This window comes from Macaca nemestrina, chromosome 13 (assembly GCF_043159975.1).
Source record: "Macaca nemestrina isolate mMacNem1 chromosome 13, mMacNem.hap1, whole genome shotgun sequence".
In the NCBI taxonomy this organism is placed as follows: domain Eukaryota; kingdom Metazoa; phylum Chordata; class Mammalia; order Primates; family Cercopithecidae; genus Macaca; species Macaca nemestrina.
In genome coordinates this window covers 12,398,589-12,423,299 of record NC_092137.1, presented here as the reverse complement: position 1 = coordinate 12,423,299, position 24,711 = coordinate 12,398,589, and the positions used below count along the sequence as shown (strand labels likewise).

General features: G+C 38.7%; 1 long non-coding RNA gene across 1 annotated transcript; it reads right to left on the bottom strand.

Annotated features, from left to right (window-relative positions):
- Positions 1-1,870: 1,870 nt before the first annotated feature.
- On the bottom strand, positions 1,871-19,506 carry LOC112427510 (uncharacterized). The gene is made up of 3 exons (XR_003019098.2): positions 19,042-19,506; positions 18,841-18,929; positions 1,871-6,080 (listed from the first exon to the last, which is right to left on the bottom strand). It is a non-coding gene; the product is annotated as an uncharacterized lncRNA (long non-coding RNA).
- Between the last annotated feature and the right edge of the window lie 5,205 nt (positions 19,507-24,711).

Below are 24,711 nucleotides of genomic sequence, written 5' to 3'. Positions count from 1 at the left end.
GGAGACCAGCCAATGCACCACACCTGGGGACTGAGGGAAAAAATGGGGAGGAAAACAGAAAGGAAGGCGTACACATGAAATGAACATCAGGTACTCTTCTGCAACTGCTCAAAGCATCCATTGTGACTCCCTGGCAATCAACGCTCTAGGAAGAGGTAGGCACAAACCTGCCTGTGAATCGTATAAGAACCTTCCAGCCATCCAGGTAGGTAATATCACAGCAGCCTCTGATCATTCCCACTTCTTAACTATTGATAACCAGTTGCAAATATCTATTGATTAAACATCTGCAATATCTCTTGCATCTCCTTGCCATAGTTTGGATGTTTGACCCCCTACAATTCTCAGGTTGAAACTTGATCCCCAGTGTTGGAGGAGGCCTAATGGGAGGTGTTTGGGTCATGGGAGTGGATCCCTTATTAATAGATTAATGCCCTTCCTGGTGGGAGTCATGAGTGAGTGCTTACTCTATTCATGCCCACAAGAGCTGGTTGTTAAAAAAAAATAAACAAAACATAGAACCTCCTCTCTCTCTCTCTCTCTCTCTCTCTCTCTCTCTCCCTGCCTCTCTCTCTGTCTGACCTCTTCTCTTGCTTTGTGATGTCTGTACATACTGGTTACCCTTCTTCCACCATGAATAGAAACAGTCTGTGGCCCTCATCAGATGCAGATGCTGGTGCCATGCTTCTTGTAGTCTGCAGAACTGTGAGCCAAATAAACCTCTTTTTGTTATAAATTAGCCAGCCTCAGATATTCTTTTATAGGAACACAAAACAGACTGAGACATCTCTCTTCCCCATCTCCGTTATACTACCCTAGTTCACTCTACATCACCCTCAGGCCTTTCAGCTGAACCATGGGCACTGAATCACTGAGCAACCTAGTTTCTGCAGAAGCAAGAGCAGAACATCTGATTATAGCAAATGTTAGGATGTCTGCTTCTGAGATATTATTTTATCCAATAGGAAATAGGGAGCCATTGAATGTTTTCGAGTGGGACAGACACATGATCATCTCCAGGCTTAAAAAGCAGCAATGTGGAAGATGGGTCTGCAAGTTGGCATTGCTGCCATGGAGACCACTGGGGCAAAAAAAAGGAAATGAGCACTATAGCTTTTGTCAGGGATGCCATCTCCCTGACACTATGTGCTCTAGACACTGCTCATCCTCAAAGTCACGAACAGATTATACTTCACTTAAGCACAGTTATGATTACAGTGACCTCCCACTCAAAACTACTCCAGCCTTCCTTTTGCCTAGTTAACCCACATTTCTTGACTTCACCAAGACTCTTCCATATGTGTCCTCAATCGTGTCAGTCAGGCTCATTCCCCACCACCAATTTTCATACCCCCTTTCCATCAAACCATTCTCACTCTAGTTTCTGTACATTTTGTCCCTGTTTCCTTAACTAGGAATACCATTCATCATATACTACAGTTGCCATTTTTTCTACAAAGCATTCCCTCAGCCTTCTCTTTGACTCCTCAAGGGAACTTATTTGAAACCCTTTTATGATAACGATCACTTTCTGCCTTAGATTATGCTCATCTATGCACATATCTTATTTTTCCTAACAGACCCTGAATCCTCAAAGACTAGGATTTGTATTATTTTTAACCCTCCAGAGGCCTAGTCCTTTATGTGACCTAATTTGTAATTCAGTAAAAGGAAATGAATAAATTAAGAACAATCTGGTTTTAATTATTATATAAAAATAGGTCCAACAAAAACATCACTCTAGAGTCCATAGAAGTGGATGATCAGGACTTAAAAGCAGATCACACACTGTTCTAGCTGGGAAACTATGCTGGAATAGTGAAATTACTATTTAAATAGAAAATGTCTAATGATTTTTGCCATGGAAGTTTGCAAATTTATGTTAACTGCAAAGATAAAGAGCATATGAGCACATATGTAGTAGTGAATTGCTAGAATAAGAAACACAGAGACCATCCTTCAAGAAAACCATGAGGTTTGTGGGGGCTGATGAGACTCTTGACACTTTGTGAAAAACTTCCAAATAATGCAGGGTAGGCTATAAGCACTGACATACAACTGATGTCTGATTCAGAAACAACAACTAATAACAAGAGCTAACATTTAATGATTACTCTCTATGTGCTCAGAAACTTCTATGATTTATGAATGTCTAACTAGTACCTCATTTTCACCTTAAAATAATCCTATGAGTTGGATAAAATCTGAAACATAGAGAAGCTCACTAACTTTCCCAAGATTGGTGGTCTTTCTAGTTAATGTACCAATACTCTAAGTTGAATCCTTTATTCATATTAGATTGAGAGAAATTTCCTTTTTCCCTTTGGAACTTCAGAAAGAGAGAATTATCACTGTCCAGTCCTGTGGTCCTCAAGTTGTAATTAATGGCCCCATAGAAGGAGAAAAGGATTCTGAAACTCAAAGACACTGTATTATTGGACAGACCTAAGCACTGACCTAAACATCTCTATTTGTATTTTCTTTATTTTCCTTATAATTTGAAATTCTGGTTAAGAGTTTATTGAAAGAAAATATCCTACCACCTTAAAAAACTATTTCGTTAGTTTCATCAGAACTATTTCATTATCTATTAGTGGATGCCTTACCTTTGTAAAGCTCCATTTGAAAAGCTAGGTGCTGATAAACTGCTTATAATAGAGCCAAGAATACAAAACATGCTCTGTAAAGGTTAGCTATAGATACAATTATCATCATCGTCTTTATTATTTCATTTGCTATGTCTCTCAAATTCATATTTGCATCCCCTGTGAGCTTAATATGACCATCTTCATTTAACAAATGGGAAAGCATAGCATTAAGGTGTTAATGATTTATTTATAAGGTAACAAAGCCAATAAGTAAAGGGATTAAACTTTCCATTGCTCTTAGGGTCAACACCAAGTTCTCAACAAGATGCACATGACCTCGTGCTGTCTGGCTGTTCTCCATACCTTCAGCCTCAACTCATCCCACTCTCTAGTATTCACTCCCTCACATCCTCTGCACTCTGGTAATGGTGGGGAAAGCGCCAGCATGGCCATCTTTGAGGTTCCTCAGGTGTGCTCCTCTCCTCCCACCATAGTACCATCCACACGCACTTGTCCCTCCACCTGTAACTGTTCCACAATCCACTCCTTTTCTCCTTGACCCAAGTCAAGTTGAATGACATCATACTTGACTCCAGTCCAAGCCAGGTCCCCTTCTTACACATTCTCATAAAACTGGATACCTCTCCTTCCTAGTGCTTATCTCAGTGTGTAACTACATGCTCATTAAGTATGACTATTTGACTGATGTCTGAATCTTCCAATAGATGATTATGTTCATGAAGACAGTGCTCATTATATCTCCAGATTCTTGGCACACATAGGCAGTAGAAATAATTGCTAAGCAAATACATAAAGCCCACTGTTTTTCTCACATGGTTCTTTCTTCCCCACAACATTCCTACAACTAAGGAAGGTTTCAGTTTATATTTAGAAAGAAAAACAGGAGTTGGCCACTTAGCTTATTAGTACTTTCTTGAAGCTACCATTAGAAAAGGGTTCATCTTGTAAAATTCTTAGAGCTAAGAAGAGAGGTGATCTAGGATGTTATCAGCAAACACAAGACCTGAGACTAAAACTGAGCTGGAGACACCTGAAGCAGCCCTGCCCGAGCTCCTCTTTCTGCATGCTAATGTTCACAGTCTGCTGAGGCATTGCTAGGCTTCTCTGCCTGCCTTGATGAGGCTTTCTCCGGGAACAAAGCCAGCCTCTGTGGCCTTCTGAGCTCCATGTGGTGAACACCAGTTGTCACCGTGGGTGACACTAGCCTCAATTTCTTCTAATCTGTCTGGAGCCCACATTGACCTCATGGGCTTGAAGGCATCGGCCTCAGTGATGGTTTCTGACTGTGGGATGATGGTGAGCAGGCACCACAGGAACCTACACTTGTCTCACTTGTCCCTGCTGGAACTTGCTGCCTTTGTCCCACACCCTGCAGGGCAGCTGAAGTTAGGTGGCCTGTTTCCTACAGCAGCGCGAGAGGGCAGTCCCTGTGCTTGTAGCCTCTGGTGATTCCTCACCCTTGATCATTCCCAGCTCTCAATCTCTCAGTGGTCTCCTCCATCCCTCTGCCTGCTTTTGCTCACATTTAGACACCAATTTTTCTAGAGGACAATGAGCTCTGTCAATCCTAACTACAGACTCAGAGTTAGGAGCTTTGTAGTTCAGCTGCTCCAGGTGCTTTTACATTTTCTTGGTAGAAAATGATGCCTTTGGCTTGTTTGTTTTAAGACCTTACTTGCTTCCTTTGCTCAGGTCTTCTTAAGCACCAGGAAATGAAGACAGAAGGGCAGATACAGATACTTGTTTTTGAGATTTAGTTCCAGGATTATTATTTCATCTGGGGCTTTCAACAAACTCGCAAGGCAGGCATTTTAATCTCCATTTTATAGATGAAGGAGCAGAAGAATTTCAAGCTATTGCAAGTGACGTTTACAAAGGATGTCAGAGACGTAAAGGTCAAAAGACAGCAACCTGGCCCACAAATTCTCTCAAATCAACAGAAGCAATAACAATATAAAGACTTTTTAAAGCCTACTTTCGAAATTTAGAAAAATAATCCTTTTTCAAGGATAATATTACAGATTTACCTTCTATATGATGGTTGGTAGCACACGTACATATTTTCCCATTTTAACCTTACTCCAACTCTCTGAAACAGAATTAGAATGCACAGTTGTTTACTACATGGAGCTAAGGAAATTGAGGCTTAGAGGAGTTATAGGCAAATACAAGGTCACAAATGTGGCAGTAGAGCTTGATCTTAAACCAGTTCTGCATGGCTTTGTCACAGAAGGTCAACAGAGTAGAGGAGGGAGGAGACAGTGCACCATATGCTTGTCTTGGAGAGGCAGATGGGGCAGCGATCCTTCGAACCAGCTTCTTGTGGAGCCACATATAACCTGGGAGGTAGTTTTGTTCTAGCTTGACCCTGATGTCAAGCCAGATTCTGGGGGGTAATTCTTATAAGTACTTACAAGTCAACTTGCCTTTTGTTTTTGGTCTAGAGAAACTGGCATAGTATGGGGAGGATAGAGAGAGAGAGAGAAGGCATGGTAGTTTCCACTTTTGTCCTAGACTTCTGATGTTAAACATGAACCTGGATATTGGAATAGAAAGACCTGTGCCCAGCTCTGGCACTCCAACTAATCACCTGTGTCACCTTGGGCATGCAGCCTTCCTACATCTGTTTCTCATCTGTAAAAAGCAAATAAAAGTTCTCATTCACAACTCAAAGTCTGCACTGGAAATTTTGAATGAAGTGAGGGCAAGTCAGCTCTCTTCTCTGGGCCTTAATTTCCCTAAATTTCTCCCCAAAATGGTAAGGCAGACTAGATGATCTCACCCAAGTACCATGCCAGGTGTTTCCTCATATAGTTCCTCATGTCATTTGCTCAACAAATCTGTGCATTCTGTATTATTATCCTCAATTTACAAACGAAGAAACTGAGTTCCAGAGTAATTAAGAAATCTGATCAAAATAGCACGGCTCATACGGAGAGCAAAGATTAAAACCCAGGACCAGGAACCTGCTATGTTATCAGACCCACACTTTCAATTGATAGATTCCCTTCTCTTAATTGTGCATGGGAGTAGCAATGGTGTAAAACCAGGCATGGGAGGAGAGACTGTATTAGTGACTAACTGATTAGGAAAGAAAAAGAAGAGAGGTCCAATGAAGCATTCTTGCTTCCATTGATGGGACAGTCAGGGCAGTCTGGGAGGGGTGGTCATGCTCTTTGGGAGCCATGTCAACCCTGGCCACCTTCCCACTCACCTCCAGTCACTCTGCCACCACATTAGGTCTTACTTAATCAGGGAAAAATTCTTAGTCCTCTCCATCCCCAAGAGTCAGTTACGTACTCTTCTTCTGTGTTCTCATAGCAGCTTATGCTTATACCTACTATTTAGCACACTCTTTTTTAATGATCCATTTATTCCTCTTGCCTTTTCCCCAAGCTTCATATGCAGAGAGTGGATTTCATTCATAGTTAGAAGTCCAGTGCATGAAACAGCGTCTACAGCGATGCATTCCTGGAATAAATGAATGAACATGGAAATTGAGCACATATTCGCTGCACACCATCAAGATCTTACAGCTCATTCTGTACCTAGATTATCTGTGAAGTCAGGGTTCAGCAGATCAAGATATCTCCTAATTTCAGGATCCTAAAAGCTGTGGGAACCACATGAGTTCTTTTCACACAATGACTCATGTTTACCCCAAGTTTCATTTTGAATTTAGAGATTCAAAGCAGAAAACACGCTTCTTGGTTAACTCACATTTCAACTAGGCCTCAACTGCATATATTTGCATCATTTCTCTCAACTCTTTAGCTCTTCCTTGGTTCAAGACCCTCTTTCTCAACCTTTCCGTTTACAGTGCATTTCATGAAAGCATGGTGGTTTTGTAGACAATAAATCGACGCCCTTTACTTCCCAAAAGCTCTGATGTGGAAACCATATGGGTAACTAACTTTCTTCTCCTATATTTAAGATTTTTCTGAATCTGCTTGTAAATATTATTGGTCTCTGATCCAAAGGACCCATTCTGTACTACAGTAGCTTTTAAGGGATTTACCCTGGAATTTAGACCCATGACTTGACAGCCAGCCAAAGCAGCCAACAATGTATTCAGTAATAAGCAGTAGAAGTTGACTTTTCAATGTTTCTTTCTTCTTTTAAAGCCATTTGCAGTTAAAATATTTTCTGCAAAACAACTGCAATATAATAATGACTGTCCTTTATTCATTTGACAAACATCTACTGAGTGTCAAACATGCATTAGGTATTGTTATAGAAATTAAAGGTAAAAACAAACGTGAGACTCAGGCCTTGGCCTTGAGGCATCCACTAGAGGAAAGAGGCTTAAACAAAAGCAAACAAACAAAAAAACTACATTAAAATGAGATGAGCACAGTTGTCTCAGAAAATCAATACATACATCTATTAATATAATCTAGAAACCTATTTGCTTGTACATAATTATTGCATAAACTGATGATCCTGAAACATTCTAAGGGAAACTTTGCTTACGAACATTCAAATTAAATTATTTCAGTCATTTTGTTTAAACCTATGAGGACTTTATTGTTATTGCTGTTCATTTATTATACAAAAGGAAAAATAAGGCAACAAAAAATTGGCCTAGAATCCCACCTGTGGATTGCATTCTATTTTTCTTTTATTCTTTTCTTTTTTTTTTATTGTCATACTTTAAGTTCTGGGGTACATGGGCAGAATGTGCAGGTTTGTTACATAGGTATACATGTGCCATGGTGGTTTGCTGCACCCAACGGCCCGTCATCTACATTAGGTATTTATCCTAATGCTATCCCTACCCTAGCCCCCCACCCCCTGACAGGCGCCAATGTGTGACATTACCCTCCCTGTGTTCATATGTTCTCATTGTCCTACTCCCACTTATGAGTGAGAACATGAGGTGTTTGGTTTTCGGCTCTTGTGTTAGTTTGCTGAGAATGATAGTTTCCAGCTTCATCCATGTCCCTGCAAAGGACATGAACTCACCCTTTTTTATGGCTGCATAGTATTCCATGATGTATACATGCCACATTTTCTTTATCCAGTCTTACGAACATTCAAATTAAATTATTTCATTTTGTTTAAACCTATGAGGACTTTATTGTTATTGCTGTTCATTTATTATACAAAAGGAAAAATAAGGCAACAAAAAATTGACTGATAGGCATTTGGGTTGGTTGCAAGTCTTTGCTATTGCGAACGGTGCCACAATAAACATACGTGTGCATATGTATTTATAGTAGAATGATTTATCATCCTTTGGGTATACATCCAATAATGGGATTGCTGGGTCAAATGGTATTCTAGTTCTAGATCCTTGAGGAATCACCACACTGTCTTCCATAAAGGTTGAACTAATTTACACTCCCACCAACAGTTTAAAAGAGACCAGCAAATAAATAATGCAATCCAACACTGTTGGTGGGATTGCATTCTTTATTTGCTGGTTCTCTTTTAGGATCTAGTGATCTGGGCCAGTGAAGAGTTGCTCTCACGGCTGGGCAGTGCTGACAGCTCTTTTACTTTCAGAAGGAAACAAGAGACAAAGAAAGCTGGGGAATTCTAGAAAAATTTCTACTTCTAGTTTCAATCCTAATTCTTCAAACCAAACTGAGAATCAGAAAAATTTACAGGAAAATGGTACCTGAGAGATTATTTTTTCCAATCTCTTCTTTTACTGATGAAGGAGTCTAATGCTCAGAGACAGGCAATATCATGGCCCAGATGGGACAGTGATGCTGGTAGGGGAAGCCCCATATGGAGAGAGGCAAACTCATGTCGTTTCTCATGGTTTTTGTTGTTGTTGTTGTTGTTGTTTTGTTTTATTGAGACAGGGTCTTGTTCTGTCACTCAGGCTGGAGTGCAGTGGCATGATCATAGCTCACTGCAGCCTCAACCTCCCAGGCTCAATCGATCCTCCCATCTCAGGCTTAGAAGTTGGCTGGGATTACAGGTGCATGCCACCACGCTGTCTAATTTTTGCATTTTTTGGAGAGATGGGATTTTGCCATGTTTCCCAGGCTGTTCTCATGTCTTTTGTCCAAAGAAGAAAAGTAAAAATGATACAGACAATTTAGGTGTGATGGGTATATACTTCAGATTGGGTCATAGAAAAATATTTTGGGTGTTTTATTTGAAAGTTGAAAAATAATGAATGAAGTTGCCTGGATCATAAAGAAAATGGGTTAAGCAAATTTGAACTTACTCCCTTCTATTTTTAAATCTCACAGCCAGAGCACACTACAGAGCTCTAGATCTACCAGTCATTTCTACCTGTAGATTTCACAGTCATATCTGTCATATCCCAATCTTAGTCATTATCTCCATCTCTTCTCAGGGAATGGAACCACTACCTGTCCAATAGCCAAGCCAGAAACCTAAAATTCATCTTGGTCTCTTTCTCCAGCATCTTTCACATCAATCCAGTTCGAAGGGCAGTCTACTTTCAAAGTGAGAATTATATCATACAGAGAACTGGAATCAGAAGAAGAACGCATAACTATATTGCTCATATCCCAGAACAGAATGCCTTTCTACTATTTTATGTTGCCGTTTTTTGGTTTTTTTGGTTTTTTTTTTTTTTACTTATTCCACTCGTAACAACCATTCCCATTAAGCAATGGGATCTAACGCAGGTCCATGGTGGGTTTCAGAGAACACTAAAGCTACAAAAACAAAACACAGACATGCACAAGGAAATGGGCACCACGATGACAGCCAGCCAAAGCGGCAAACAATGTATTAAATACTGTGAAGTATTCAGACACTAAAATTCATAGGAGGAGTATAAATATTCACATATACGCTAGAATAAAACAGGGAATCTCTTAGGATTAAGAGATTATAAAAAAAAATGACCAGGCAGATTTGAAAAACAACTTAATAGTTTTTCTAAGAATCAACACTAAAACATTCAAAGTGAGTTGACCACTGGATATAAATAAGCTGAAGGTTGAGTATTTATGATGCAGCACAGAAAAACAAACTGCTGCAAACTATTAAATAAATAGCAAGAGACAGAGAATGAGGGAAGTGCAACATAAAGCAAATCAGAGTTTGGGGAGGTTTGCATTGAGAAAAGGGGACAAGGCAAAGTTTGAAGTCACAGTGACCAATGTTTCAAGACTGATAAAAAATGGAGTCTTCTGAATTCAGGCAGCCCAAGTCAACATACCTCAAATAGAATACATTTAAATTATCTAGACACAGTCTCAAGAAACCAAAAGCCACTGAAGACAAAAAGAACTTAAAAGCATCAGAAGGAAAGTGCAGATTCGCTACTAAGGAAAGATAATTGTACCGATAGTAACTCACTACATCAGCAATGGAAACGAGAAGACAAGGAAGTACTATCTTCAAACAGTTAAGAGACAATAACTGTCAGCAAAATATCTTTCAAGAATAAGAGCAAAATTTTAAGACCTAATATAAGCAAGCCGAATAATGTTTACTATCCACAGATACATAGAAAACAAATTCAAAAATACAGTCTTCCGAAAGAAAGAAAATAACCCAAGCAGCAAGGTCTTGGAAGAAGAAATAGTGATCAAAAACAATGATATGGGGGCCGGGTGTGGTGGCTCATGTGTGTAATCCCAGCACTTTGGGAGCCTGAGGTGGTCAGATCATCTGAGGTCAGGAGTTTGAGACCAGACTGGCCAACATGTTGAAATCCCGTCTCTATTAAAAATACAAAAATGTTCTAGGAGTGGTGACACGCACCTGTAGTCCCAGACACTTGGGAGGCTGAGGCAGGAGAATTGCTTAAACCCAGGATTGTGCCACTGCACTCCAGCCTGGGTGACAAAGCAAGACTCTGTCTCAAGAAAAAAAACAACAACAACAAAAACCAGTGACATGGGTAAATCTAAACAGATATGGATGACAAAAACAATAATCATAGTAAAAATATCTGATTCATGGGGTTAAAAAAGAGGAGAAACTAACATAATCTTGATAATTATATTCAGAAGGGAAATGATGGGAATAAAGAGCCTAATATTGTTTAGGAGGAAGGTAAAGCTATGAATTAACTTTATAATGTGCCAATTTAATTATTATAATTTATAGGCTAATTAATATAGATTGCTTAATTTTCAAATTTCTTAAGTTGAAATGAAATAAGAAATAATCTATTCAAAAAAGGTAAGAAAAAATGTTATTCAAAATCAAGACAAATAGAGTGTAGACAAAAACAGACTATGAAATAAAGCTTATTATAGTGATAATATGAAATACAAAAATTATTAAGATCTATTTTTAAAATATAGAGATATATTCTCAAGAAGAGTCTCTCACACAAAACACAAAGTTCTATGAATAGTTCTATGTATACAATGTATCTTTTAACATAAGAAAAAGAGAAAGTTAGATTAAGCCCAAACTAGGGAGGCCCCTGAAGTTGCCAAGACTGAGTCTGAATTCTGCAAGTTTTCTGCCAAGTATGTTTCACTGAAAGAGAGAAACATTCTCATCACCTAAAGCTCTGTGTTCATGGTGATCTGTTCTGCTTCACTGACATCTTAGTGTGAGGCCTCAGGTTTTACCACTATTACAGTTGGCCTCACGCTGTCTTGAAATACATTCAATGGTTCATTTCTTCGCAGCAGAAGTGTCGTTCTTTGCCGTCCCATGCAGATGTCAGCAGTTATGGTTTCTCTTATTATCTCCTGGGAGGCAAAATGGGGCTGTGCTGACCAGCTATGTTAGCAAGATTCAAAATTTGTCAGCTCTGTGCCCAGAGACCTCTTTTCAGACCGAGAGTCCTTGGTGGTGCCCAAGTTCCAGGGGCATGGCTAATGTTTCAGGAACAAGGACCCTGGAAGACCCTTCAGTCAGAAGACCCCATTCTGTCTCAACTCCGTCTTTTAATATGCCTGAACTTTCTGAACTGAAGATTTCTGGGGAAAGACAGGTCATCAATGACTGTTCCATCCAATCTCTTAAAAGCCCTGTGAAGTAGGACGTTTTCAAAAATCCTCTATTTTCCAGGTTAGGAACTGAGACTTCATTTAGGAAGCCATTTTCCTGAGCTTGCACAGAGAGGGGCTTAAACAGAGCTGACGTATGAACCTGAACTTCTGAAGCCAAGTCTTGGTCCCGCTCCTGCATCAAGATGCCCTAAAATGATGCTGGGAAACAAAATGAAGCATGTTCAGAAAATGATCTGAATGTATCAAGCACTGGACAAATATCCATTAACTGTTATTGTCCCCCAAAGTCTTGTTTGCTACTGATATGAATTCTGCCTAGCCTGGTTAATTTATAAGCAAATACACATGCTCTGATTCCAGGAGGGTATTCAAGTAAGCCCTCCTTCCCTCCAACATTAACCTTGAAAGGCCGATGTAAACAGGATAAGAAGTTTATTGTCCTGACACAGAGCTTCTATTCAAGGCATGGAACTGGGGAGGGGAGCCACCCTTTAAACTTTCTCAGAAGTTTAAGTTTAGGATCTTTGTCTGTTCATAGTTGATGGGGTAGAGGAAAGACAATCTATGGTCTCAAGACATTTGTAGTGGGTGCTGCCACCAGAGATGAGAAAGGATGAGAATGTGTTCTTGGAGGCCTGAGATGAGGTCACCTTCAGCAGATAAGCATACTCCCCCAGTCTATGGCCATGTGAGAAGAGGCTCTTTGTTAAGCTTCTGCCCCAGAAACACTTTCTGGATTCATTAATTATCTCCAGCAACCCATTGTTCAATTTATCTGATTCAGACTTGGTAAGCTTTATCCCGAGGGCTAAAGTATAGTCAATTGTCAATTGACTTGAAAGAGAATAGAGAATTGATTTCTTATAGAAGCATTTCACAAATAGAAACAGGTAACATTTACCAAACGTGTACTTTACTCAAGCCAGGCATTATCTCATTTAATCATTTCTTCATTTAATCTTTACAACAGCCTTTCACTAGGTCAAGACTATTGTTATGTGCATTTTATAGCTAATAAAGCAAAAGCCCACAACTTTCTCAAGGTCAAGACTCAAACTCAGGGTTACCTAATTCAGGGCTGTCTATGCTCTTTATGTCAAGTGTTGGTGATTACCCAAAAACAAATTCCCATTTGGGTAGGTTAGTGGCTTCCTGGGTTTTGAAAAGACTCCTCTCCCAGGGGTGTGAGGGTGTGGAGCAGCCGGTGCTTGCCTTGCCAGCCTGGAGCTGCGAGCCAGACACCTTCCCGATCCTCTACCCCAGCTGAATGACTCTGAAATTTATGTCCTGGGCTCAGTTTGTTTGTTTTCTATGAGGAATGACATGGAAATTGGCTATAGAACTGAATCATGTCAAAAGTTAAAGAAAGCTGAATGGCTTCAAGCACAACAAACTTTTGATGGTTTACAAATGGGGAATAAACAGCGAAAAGTGAAGAAAAGGGAATAAAGAATAAAAACCTGTAATTGGCAGAGACGTATAACAGATGAGTAACAGGAAATGCTGGAAGGTAAGGTTCAGTACTTAAAAAGGGAGTATCTCAGGAAAGATCTTTATCATAGAAAACTTTATCATAGTGCTTCCTTTCATTTTGGGTTATGAAAGCTAAAATAAATAGTCTTGTTTCAAGAAAACAGTTTTCTTAAAGGGCAAAGAGCAAATGTATTAAGGTGTACTTAGCAGACTTGGCAAGTGATTTAAAGGGAAAGTCCTACTCCTTCTGGATTGATGACCTGCACCTACATACCCATTGCTGGCATCGGCATGAACATTTGACTGCGTCAAGGGTCCAGTTTGATGTCTTGGAGCATCAATTTTCTAACTTAATATTGGGACAATAGTCTTATATGATTGTTGTGCTATAGGAAATAAAATAATGATATAGGAGTTAAGAGAAATTATTTATGCAGATAGTGAGAATAAGGGAGTCCTCAGTGAGGTTTTCCTTTTAATAAAAAGCAGCCCTAAAATCATTCTTTTTTCCTAACACAAAGCAGCCTGTAAAATGGAGCTAAAGACATAGATAAGTAAGTTGGAAGCTTGCGTGGGTGAATGCCAGCAGCTGTGCCAATAGGAAAAGGCTACCTGGGGCTTAGGTGTGTTCAACACGGCAGCTTCATCTTCCCTTTTGTTTGTCAGCCCTCTGTGCAGTGAGGAGCAGACAACATGGGGCAGGCCACATAGAAAACCCATCGGCACAATAAAAGATGAGGGCGGGGTAGCCAGCTTCTTCGTAAACTATGTAAATATCACAATTGGTCCGACCAATCTTTGGGCCCTATGTAAATCAGACGCCACCTCCTCAGGCCAGCCTATAAAACCTCCTGCACTTCACCACAGAACGGAAGACCCATTTGGGCTCCCCTCTTTCTCTGCAGGAGAGAGAGCTACTCTCTGTTCTCTTTCTTTTGTCTGTTAAACCTCCACTCTTAAACTCACTACTTGTGTGTCCATATCCTTGATTTTCTTAGTGTGAGACAACGAACCTCTGTTACTTACCCCAGACAAAGACAGCGCTTCAATAACAGACGGGAAAAAACAACTGTAACGAATGTTTATTATGTAAAGAATCGGTTGCCACAAAATCCCTCTCTTTGTCTTTGACCCCTGAATCAGATACAGCTTCAAGTCCAGAGCACAGTTTCACAGTTAGCTACTGATGTGATTTAACTTTTTCAAAGACTGTATCTTCAATATTTTAGATTGTCAACCTGGTGTACAGATAGTAGTCCAGGTAATCCTAGGTAAATACTGTTTGCTGAAAGAGTTTTGACTGGTCCTATGCAGAACAAACAGCCTGAACCAGGGAAGGTGGGCATCCCTCTTAACATTTTTCCTTAGGGAAAAAAATATATATATCTCGAAGCATGGGTCTCCTAAAGGAGGTGGTAAAAGCTGCAATTCATACATTATGCTTGGGGCCAAATATATAATTTGTGATGCCCAGAGTAAAATGTTATCACAGGTTCCTCAGTTTAAAAAGCAAGATAAAAGAAGATCAGGCAAAGGTAATAAAATACAAAACTTTTTTCTCTAAGAAATATTTTATTAATTATAAAACATGATAGGGGTAAAAGAAGTACATGACTAATGATATAAACTTAAAAATTACAAAAAATAATATTTCAGTGTCACAATTTTATTTAATACAATAAATACTTTATTAATTTGATGTCTTTCTTGATCATAACATTTTTATGTCTTGCTTTTCTGCAAATTAGGACATCAGAATTTATACTTTTTGTAACTTCATTTTCAATCTGTATAATTAAAAGTAACATCAGTCACTCTTGAAAACGCAAGATAAATAATTTTTGATAATTTTTAATTTTCAGAATAATCTTTCTACTGATGGAACTGTTCTTGAAGCTGTTAAGAGTATGCTTAGGTTGTGACAATTCTGATACATTTTTTGAAAATATAAATTGTACATCTGGAGTTGATGGTTCCTAGAGAACATTTTTTCCAAAAAGATTTAACTCTTCATACAATCAGTTTCAGGAAAGTCTGAAATTAACTTAAAATATAAGGTCTTGCAGTGGTACTTCCTACAACTTGTGGTCATCATACAAGAAACTTAAAGTGACTTTATGATTTGTAGGTGATTCAAAATATCTGTCCATGCATTCTATCACTGTAGCTCCAATTACAATGAAAATTAATTTTAAAATTGTCTTCCTCATCAGTTCCTGGTTCATTGGAAGCTTTATTTGAAAATAGTGTTTTTTTCAGGTAAATATAGTAATCTTTAAATTTAATCTCTATTTCTAGACCGGTAGGTATTTGCTTTGCTATGTTAAGCAATTTTCAAAAGCATAGATTCTAAACTCTGAAGAATTTTAATAGCTGTCTTACATGTTTTTATTACAATGTCCATGTGTACATTTTTTTTTTACTGAGGTAAAATTCACATCCCCTACAATTAATCATTTGACATTATACAATTCAGTGGTATTCGGCGCATTCACCATGTCGTAAAACAACTACCTCTCTCTAGTTTCAAAACCTTTGATCACCACAGAAAAACACTCCATAACCATTAAGCAATCATTCTTCATTCCCTGCTATTCTAACTTGGAAACCATCAATCTGCTTTCTTTATCAAGTTTCCTATTCCGGATAACCCATATAAAAGGAATCATACAATGTGTAACATTTTGTGGTCTGGTTTCTTTCACTTAGCATAATGTTTTCAAGGTTTATCCAAGTTGTAGCATGAATCGGCACTCCATACCTTTTTAGGATTGATTAGTTGTATGTAGATACCACAATTTTATTTCTGCTTTTATTCATTGATGGACATTTGGGTTGTTTCTACCTTGTGAATACAGCCGTTGTAAGTATCTGTGGAAAAGTTTTTTGATATTGTTTAAATACCTGTTATCAAGTCTCTGGGGTATATAATTAGGGGTAGAATGGCTGATCATACAATAATTCTAAGTTTAAATTTCGAAGAACCACCAAACTGTTTTCCACAGTAACTGCACCGTTTTACATTCCCACCAGCAAAGTACAAGGATTCCAATTTCTCCACATCCCTGCCAATACTTGTGATTTTCCTTTCTTTCTTTTTTTTTAATACTCATGCTAGTGGACGTGAAATGGTTCTCGTGGTTTTGGCTGGTGCTGTTGAATCTCTTTTCGTGTACTGGTTGGACGTGTGCATATTTTCTTGGGAGAAATATCTACTCCAGTCTTTGTCCATGTGGGAGATTGTTTTACTTTTTATTGTTAAATTATAAGAATTCTTTATATAATCTGGATACTAGGCCTTTATATCAGATATATGATTTGCAGACATTTTCCACGATTCTGTAGAATGTCTTTTCACTTTCTTGATAATGTACTTTGATGCACAAATATTTTTAATTTTTATTAATCCAGTTTGTCTAGTTTTCTTTTGTTGCTTAAGCTTTTGATGCCAAATCTAAGAATCCATTGCCAAAGAAAAAGCCATGAACATTTACCCCTGTGTTATTTGTACTAGCTTTGTTGTTTCAGCTCTTATACTTAGGTCATTGATTAATTTTGAGTTAATTTTTGTATATGGAGTGAAAAAAGGAGTAAAACTTTATTCTTTTGCATATGGTTTTTTAAATTGTCCTAGCACCAGTTATTTAAGAGTCTATTCTTTCCTTGTTGAAGGGTCTTGGCAACATTGCTGAAAATAAATTGGCCATAGATGTTTGGGTTTGTTTCTGGACTCTCATTCTGTTACATTGGCCTATATGCCTATTCTTATGTCCGTGCTCTGCTGTGTTGATTATCACAGCTTTGTGGTAAGCTTTGAAACTGAAAATTTGTGAAGCCTCCAATTTTGTTTGTATTTTGTTTAAATATTGTTTCAGCTATTTGGAGCACCTTGAAGTTCCATATGAATCTGAGAATTTGCTTTGTCATTTCAGGGGAAAAAGGGCCATTGATGGGGATTACATTGATTCTGCAGATCTTTTTAGGGAGTAGTTTCTTTACAGCATTAAGTACTCTAATTCATAAATATAGATTATCTTTTTACTTGTTTACTCTTTAATTTATTTCAGAAATGTTTTATAGTTTTCAGTGTACAAGTCTTTCACTTCTCTAAAATTTATTTCTGGGTATTTTATTCTTTCAATATTAGTGTAAATGATTTTATTTTCTTAATTTCCTTTTTGAATTGTTCATTGTTGGCATATAGAAATGCAAATGATTTTGGTGTGTTGACCTTGCATCCTGAAACTTTGCTAAACTTATTAGTTCTAGTAGGGTGTGTGTGTGTGTGTGTGTGTGTGTGTGTGTGTGTGTGTGTGTACTTCGGGATTTTCTATGTAGAGAACATGTCATCTGCAAATAGAGATCATTTTACTTCCTTTCCAAATTGGATTATTTGTATTTCTTTTTCTGTTTCTTGCCTAATTTTTCTGGCTAGGACTATCAGTATAATACTGACTAGCAGGACTAGGCAGTACTTCCTAATGAAGAGTTTTAGTGGATTTCAAACTCCTTTGTTAAAATAGATAAAAAATGCTACATCTTCAGATGAGTTTGCAGTAACGATTGACATCAAGAAAGGCTGACATTTATGAGCTGAATTCAAAAGCAAAAAATGGAAAAAGAAAATTTTACGTAATTGATAATTGGGACTAAAATATGTATATCAATATTTAAAGAAAAGTCAAGGATGCATTTCTTCCATTTAGATTTATGTGTTCCTATAAAGAAAACTTTTCAGCTATAATATTTTTTTTAAAAAACTATTAAATAACATGAAATTAAAATCAGATTCTCAATTACTAAGTGAAAATAGTTAAAATAATGCTTGGTAAATAAGCGTAGTCAATCATATTGTTCTCAATAAAAATTGTATTAATTTAAAAAGTTAATCAAAATATTCTATTGAGTTGAAAAAATAAATCATTTTACTGTTATGTATCTTACTTTTTAAAAGTATACTTACAAAATGAATTAAACTTACTTATAATAAATGGTATATTGGGCTGTATGTTCAAATATTTTTCCTAATAGTGTTGAGTGATCAAAAGGCTTTAGAGACTATTGCCAGAGACATTTATGTGTATGATTTATCTATAATACTAGGCCATTAACTCAAAGAAATCAGTATTCATTTCTGATTCTTTTCTAACCCCCACAGCACATGGCACAATACCTTGCACATGGCAAATGATCAGTAATTACTTGTTCAACAAATGAAAGAATAAATTCACAAGACGGTGTAGTTACTTACCTGCAAGTAATGGTTGACCACCCATCTGCTAATTCTTAGTGAAGGAATTGTTTTCCTGCTTACTACACTGATTTTATTGTAAGTCATTGAAGTCAGTCAAAATGTATAAATTTCCTTCCAACTTCTCTACTCCAGGCCATCCTGTCAACATGTCTGCATTATTCTGTCTACCTAGTAGGTATTCACTAAATATATGCTAATTTAATTCAGTTGCAGTTTTATAATGAGACAGATGTAAATATTTCCATAAAAAACAAAGATCATTAAAAATTAAATGATATGACAAGAAAAAAATAAATGCTTAAAATAATACAATGAAAGTATTATTTTCTGTCTTTCAGTTTAAAAGCTTTTCAGAGACTGTTTTAACTTTAATCTTTGAGTGTTGGAGAAGAGACACGGGTGTGTGCTGGAAAATAGCTCTCCTAAAGCATTGTTCAGGCAACGGGTTCTTGTTGGAGGGAAGGGAAGATTTTTTTAATTTTCAGTTCAAATATGTAAGCAACTCAAGATGACATCTTCCTAGCTCCTGTGCTCATGTCTGGTTCATAAGGACAACAAGATACAACAAAGAATTTTCACAAAAATTACGTACTTCTATTGCTGAAGTCCTGGTGAAGGGAATGTCTATTTTCAGCAATGCTGGTATAGGTGATTTGAATGAACTCCTCCACCCAGGACAACCTGCAAATTAGAAAGAATCCTTAGAAACACAAAGCCATTCCAAAATGATGAGAGACATAATTGACATAATGAAAAGACCAATATAATAAAGATGCAAAGAATTGCTACTTACCAAAATCAGCTACAAATTTGATTCCATACCAGCAAAAACTCCCACTAGTTCACTTTTTAGTCGAAAAACGTCCTCAAATCATTTTTCAGATCAACTGTTCTAATACATAAAGATGAATAGGTCACTGCCTTGTTTAATACCTTTTACTGCCTCCCCATTTCCCTCAAGAAAAAATACAAACTCCTTAAAAGAGTTTCCTGGCCTGGCTCCTGCCTCCTTCTTCAGTCTGGGCTCACCTTCCTATCCTGAGGAAGTGGCACCTCTAGGTGTTTGAAGAAGCGGTTTCTTCTTTCTGGAGGGTTTCTATTTTCCCTAACTTCCTTGACAGATACCTCCTAACTGATCTCTCAGAATTCAGCTTATGTGTCACCTTCACACCAGGCAGTTTGGGGAGCCTGTTCTCTAGATTCTCATGGTTCCTGTACTTAATTCTACCATGGCATGTACTTCCTCTGTGTGCTGCCAACACTGCCCCATCTCCAACATTTGTCAGTGGGCTCTCTGCATTTTCTCAGCTGGCATAGTGTTGTCACATAAGATGCTAAATAATTACTGAAAGGGTCAATGAATGAACAAGTGCATGAATTCAAGCAGCAAAAATACATTGATTTGTTTTTGTCTCCAAAGACAAGAGCCCACCGGATGCCGATATAAAGAGAGTGATTTTCTGCTGCTGAGTAAATAGTTTCACCCCCCATTTTAAGTTTTAATTGGCTAAAGGCATACCTAGACGTCTATATTCCATCTATTCATCCAACCAACAAATATTTATTTATTACTTGCTATGTTCCACATGTGGTATTAGATCGAACCATATGAAATTGTTGACATTAGATCATTTAAAACATTTTCATGTGGTTCAACCTCCTGTAACCACTGTAGGGGAAAAGTACCTCTCTGGTCTCATCCTCATGGAAATCAGGGTGTGTAACAGACAATTCTCATACAATGTAGTACATACAGGTACTCCTAAAATGATTCTCTTTTTGAAGTTATATCAAATAAAATGCTAATAGCTCTTTGAATCAGGAAAACATTGACCTCATAGTCATTTGTAATCGATTAGTTCACAAATGTTGGCTATTGAAGAGTCAACGTTTTCCAAGGCAGATAATGGAAAATAGCATTATCTGTAGACCAATGGAGAATATATCTGCCAGGTTCGCCTGCTGGAAGATAGCGTGGTAATATATTTGAAAACCCAAAGACCCTAAGTACAATATCTTATAGAAGACGTAATGAGCACTGACAATATGACAGAATTTTATGTTGACTTAGAGCAGCCCCAGTCCCTGCCTAATGAATTTTCAGTCCAAGTTCTATGGGCAATCCTGAGAGAAGATAAAAACACACTAGAGGGGAGATGAATGCCTGTAATGAAGTGATCCCAAATGGCTCCTATCACAAATGGGGCTCCAGGAACCTCAGCACTGCTTTCGGGCAGCAGAAATGAACTTTTAAAAGGTGTTTTTCTTGTTAAAATTATACCATAATAGCTCTCTAGATTTCCTTTCAGCCCACTACCTCATGGACACAGCTGGAAGCCTGGGAAGCCCGTTGGTGTGATCCTTTTCATCCCCTTCATTCCCCACCAGAGTGCTATGAAAACTGAAATTCGGGCTTAAAAAGGCTGTTTTTCTTCCAGTTCATGTAGGAGGTGAGGCAAATCAAATTATTCTATGTGTCTAAGGACTCCAGCTTCCTAAGGTATAGACGGGTTGATTGAGCACAGGCCTGGGCACAACCGGACACTCAGTAAACCAAGTCATAACCGAAGTATGAGAATTAGAAAGACATGAGTTTGTATAGTGGTGTTGTCATAAAGTCATACTGTATTAGTCCACGTTCACACTGCTAATAAAAGCATACCCAGGTAAATTTTAAAGAAAAAGAGGTTAATGGACTCACAGTTCCATGTGGCTGGGGAGGCTTCACAATCATGGTGGAAGTCGAAAGGCACGTCTTAAATGGCAGCAGGCAAGACAGAATCAGAGACAAGCGAAAGGGGTTTCCCCTTATAAAATCATCAGATCTCATGAGACTCATTCACTACCATGAGAACAATAGGGAGAAATTGCTCCCAAGATTCAATTATCTCCCACTGGGTCCCTCCCACAACACATGGGAATTATGGGAGCTACAATTCAAGATGAGATTTGGGCAGGGACACAGCCAAACCATATCACATACGGTGTAGAATCAGAGCCTAGACCGGGTGTGGTGGCTCACACCTGTAATCCCAGCACTTTGGGAGGCCAAGGCGGGCAGATCACCTGAGGTCAGGAGTTCAAGACCAACCTGGTCAACATGGTGAAACCCTGTCTCTACTAAAATACAAAAATTATCTGGGCATGGTGGTGGGAGCCCAAAATCCCAGCTACTCGGGAGGCTGAGGCAGGAGAATTGCTTGAGCCCAGGAGGCGGAGGCTGCAGTGAGCTGAGATCACGCCACTGCACTCCAGCCTGGGTGACAGAGCGAAACTCCAGCTCAAAAAAAAAAAGAAAGAAAAGAATCAGAGCCTAAATTCAAATTCTTCTGTCACTTAATCTTTTTATGGCCTATACCTCACTGAAGTAGGTTTTCTTGTCAGAAAAGAGGGGGACAATAATACCTACCATAAATAACTGTGAATACTAAATAAAATAATTATTTTTGGAAACATTCAAACACAATGCCCATGGTCCAGTAATTTGGTGATTCACTCTCAATAAATGTGAACTGAACTCAAACGTACTGAAACTGCATACATGTCCCCTGGAGTAAATATTCACCTTCTCAGCAGCTTTCATGCATTCATTCCTTGAAGCTGGGTGAGTGAGGTGTGACACGAGGGAAAATTACAATTAGAAAAGTCCATCTGTCTTGGGTGTGATCCTTTGATAACTATAAAGTGTCCGTTAGCCCCACGCCACAATCTTTTGTTGGCAGAAGGATTGCTGATGATCTGAAAGCGCTTAGAATTGCACCTCAATTGCATCCTAATTATTAGGATCTTATTATGAAATTCTTCAAGATCAAAGCTAATAATTGAAGATTGTGCTATCAGAACACCTGGGGCATTGGCAAGAGGAACATTTAGCTCTCATTTGCTTTGTGCTTTTATTTTATCATATAAAGTATCATCCCTGATAGACATGAACAAGTAATAAAACCTTACTAAGGACTTTTTGTTTTTTTAAGACAGAGTCTCATTCTGTTGCCCAGGCTGGAGTGCAGTGGCACGATCTCGGCTCACTGCAAGCTCCGCCTCCCAGGTTCACACCATTCTCCTGCCTCAGCCTCCCAAGTGGCTGGGACTACAGGTGCCTGCCACCATGCCCGGCTCATTTTTTTGTATTTTTAGTGGCGACGGGGTTTCACCACGACTAAGGATTTTTTTTAACCTTAAAATGGGTATGATAGAATTGTAAGGAATAATGAGAGTGATAAACATGAAGTCCTTAGAGTGTGTGGGACATGTTCAATGCTCAGTAAATGGCCATTGTTGCCATCGTGATATTGAAGGTAAGTAAATCTAGATGCAAATCCTGGACTTTATCATTACTAATTCTGTGACACTAGGGCAGTAAAACTTTCTGAACCCACTTTCTCATCTATACAAATGGGATTAATGCTACTTACCCTTTAGGATTGTGTAAAGATTAGAGAATGTGGAGAAAGTTCCTGGGCTTCATGGCCTTAGCAGAGTCCTTTTTTTTCCCTGCTGTAATCCTGTATCTCACATGATCTGAGTTTATCACCCTCAGAATGTCCTTGAGAGAGTGACTCAGCAAAGGGAGTTCCTTAAGAAGCCCCCAACCAACACAAACTGAGTTCAGATACGGACAAACCATTTCCCACAACACCAGCAGAGTCCTAGTTTCTTTTTCCCCTATCTTAAGAGCCATGTGTGTGTTAAAAGGGGGTCAGGTCATGCTTGTGTGTCTGCCTCTCAGCTATTCTTCAAGCTCCCAAGGTTTGGCTCAGGGTTGTAAAATAATATTAAGTTCTGACAGTGTAAGAAGTGTGCCCAGAAAAAAAAATAACCAGAGCAGGAAAGAGAAGAAAAGCATTAGAAGGGTGCAGATGGGTTTTGCAGCTGGTTTTGCATTAGAAGGGGAACATTAGCATTAGACACAGGAAAACGTCGGCTGCGGAGCCCAAGTTTCCTTCACACAAAGGTCACCAGCTCTTCACCATGTTGCAGGTATGATGTTCCTTATGCAGTTTCTCGTTCCTCCATACCGAAACGTTTTCAGCTTGGCAGCATTTTCCCCTGCACTAATCCAACTCTCCTTGGAAAATGTCATCCTGTTTGAATTTTCATAGCTCAGTCGTCACTCAGACACCTGGGATTTCCGGATCAAAGCTGCCAATCCAGTGAAACTAGGAACCAGTATGTGTGGGAGAAGTAGTTCATTACTGTGGTCACCCAAGTGGGTTGATTTCAAATAAACGTCAAGCGATTTCTTTTCTGCCCATTTTCCTCGGTTTACTTTTAGTCTACATAGGCAAGGAAGTCTATTTCTTGCAGACTTTATTGGTGAGTAAGATGGGCAGTTCACATCAGTCCCTCATTCAGAAAAGGACTCAAGGTGTAGCTGCCCTTTTGCAAGGAATGGAGGAGATATGGTGGGATACCGATGGGAACCGTCAGGTCACTATGTGCATCATCCCTGTAGAAAAGACTGTCAGATAAACTGGAAGGAAATTACCACTTCCCGAGCTTCCACTCTAAGCCAAGCTCTTCACAGGCATAAGAGGCTAAATAAATTGCCTAAGGATAAAGAGCAAAGAAGTAAAAAAAATGCTCAAGACAAGCTGATCTCAAATCTCATTTTTTTGTCCTTGTACCATATAGCCGGGACCATATGGGACCAATTTTAGAGATAGTGTCTTGGTGGTAAGACCTCAATTTAAAATGCAGTGTAATCAGGCATAATTTTTCCAATCTTGATGTCTTTTGTGGACTTAGAGATGATGAGTAGGCTCCACAACACTTGCCCTAAGCATTAAAACACACAACACAGCAAATACTGTGTTTGGAAAACAGTGCTCAGTTTTATGCAATTTGCTATTTATTCTGAGACTCACACACAAGTTCTTTAATTAATGCCCTGTGATCTGATGTAGTTTTGTTATACCTGAAACTGGTCAATTTCTAAAGAACAGAGATTTATTTCTCACAGTTCTGGAGGCTGGAAGTCCAAGATCAAGGTGACAGCAGATTCGGTGTCTGGTGAGGGCTGTTCTCTACATTCAGGATGACACCTCTTGCTGTGTCTTTACATGGCAGAAGGGATGGAAGGGCAGAAGGGGCCTAGATAGTACCTGGAGCCCTTTTATAAGGACATTAATCTCACTCATGAGGGTCGAGCCCACATGACTTAATCAACTCTGAAATGCTCCACCTCTTAATACTATTACATCGGGTCTTAAGTTCCAACTATAAATTTAGGAGGACACATACATTCAAACCATAGCAAACTCTAAATAATCCACAAAAGAGGGGTCACATGAGGGTTAAAGAGAATAAGGTCTTGGATATGAGAAAAGAAAGTATCATTATTCACGTGCAAGGAAAACAGCCAGAACTCATCCCAAGAAGCCAAAATGGTGAAAAAGAAGGGGATTAGAGAATTTGAAATACTCTGATTCCAGTGGGATCAGCCTTATCTGATGCCCCAGCT